General features: G+C 44.3%; 1 long non-coding RNA gene across 1 annotated transcript; it reads right to left on the bottom strand.

The window, feature by feature from the left end:
* Positions 1-179: 179 nt before the first annotated feature.
* On the bottom strand, positions 180-1319 carry LOC106810008. The gene is made up of 3 exons (XR_001393942.1): positions 1285-1319; positions 680-782; positions 180-271 (listed from the first exon to the last, which is right to left on the bottom strand). It is a non-coding gene; the product is annotated as an uncharacterized LOC106810008 (long non-coding RNA).
* Between the last annotated feature and the right edge of the window lie 298 nt (positions 1320-1617).

The raw sequence follows: 1617 nt of genomic DNA, 5'->3' as shown, positions 1-1617 counted from the left end.
ATGCACGCACACACACACACACACACACACACACACACACACACACACACACACACACACACACACACACATACACACCCACACACAAACACAAACACAAACACAAACACGTACAAGCACACATATATGCACACACGTTGGCTTATGGCTCAATACGTTGCTTTATGACTCACTCCTGCCACGACCTCTCCTATCATGCCTGACCACTCTCCGTTGTCTCCCAGTGTTCCATACCTTCCATCTCGGACGAGTGATAGATCGTATTCAAAATCTAGACACGATAACCATCATCACACAACAGAATAGACTAGACATAAACGATCAAAGCGTATTCACCATTATGACGTTCCTTCCGCTTTTCCACCTCCCCTTCTCTCTACCTCAGTTTGCTGCTAAAATTTCATCAATTTTTCTCTCCTGCTAACTTCCCTGCTATCTTCCTCAGTCAACCAATAGGAAATTTTTGCCAAATGTTTATAGTGTTTTTTATCGGCGTTTTAATTACGATTTCGTTGGATCTATGAATGACGGTGCGTACACTGCACGAGGATGCAGATACAACCACAGCCCGCGCTTGCCAAGCTACTGCTTACTACGACGTCTCCCCATCTCGCCATACAACTATCTCACACATCACGCAGCAAAAAAACCACAAGCCGCACTCCCAGCTATTGCTTACCTTGTCGCTTCGCGATCTCGTCAAGTACATCTTTGATGTAACCGCTAAACCTGTCATTGTCTCCCTCGGTCATGTTTGTATCGATGTCAAGCCAAGGCGTCGTCTGCAGAATACAATATGGCAGCCATCTTGTAATTTAACAATCGATTATAGTTGTTGATTTTGTATTTGCTGTTAGGGGTTATTTGTGAGAAGCCTTTAACTAAAATGCCTTTAGAATATTGTTAATTCGATGTATTAGTGTACATTAAGTTTGGCACGACATGCTTGCCAAGCTAGATTTCGATGTCGATGCTATAGTTGCTACACGTAGCAAATAACGAACGATCTAATGGATTCTAATAGTTTATGTCCGTTTTTCTTTGCTGCTTGAGCCATTTTAGAATTTATTTAGCTTAAGTTTATCGTAACAGCACTGACTAAGTCGATTTATAAGGCCGTTAGTTTAGCCTTTTCTCATTCTTGTGCATATACGCTTTTGAGGAGCAGCGAAGTAGTCGTAATGTGGGAGTCAGTCATGGACCCCGATTAGCAGGACCGCTATTAACGTCGCTATTTCCCGTCCTTATCGGTTCGTTCTGCTCGTTATATGTCTCGTAACTCACGGCGATCGAGACGACGGTCAGCGGCGGAGTCGCTGAAACAAAGAAAATCGCAAAAAATAAAAATCGCGAGTTGGCGATGGTGATTACAGAAAAGCTATACAATACTCACAGCCGAATACTCTCAGTTCAATTTCGCAGTCGAAAAAACAGCCACATCCCCCGCTCACGCGTACATGCACTCACGTGAACATACATGCGTGCATACGCACATTCACACTCACATACACAAGCACACACACACGTACACACCAATCACGCACACGCACGCACGCACGCACGCACACACGCGCGCACACACAAATACGCAAACACACACACACACACACACACACA

This window comes from Priapulus caudatus, unplaced genomic scaffold, assembly GCF_000485595.1.
Source record: "Priapulus caudatus unplaced genomic scaffold, Priapulus_caudatus-5.0.1 Scaffold403, whole genome shotgun sequence".
In the NCBI taxonomy this organism is placed as follows: Eukaryota; Metazoa; Priapulida; class Priapulimorpha; order Priapulimorphida; family Priapulidae; genus Priapulus; species Priapulus caudatus.
Note: the sequence above shows the minus strand (reverse complement) of the source record. Positions and strands in the feature narration are given on the sequence as shown.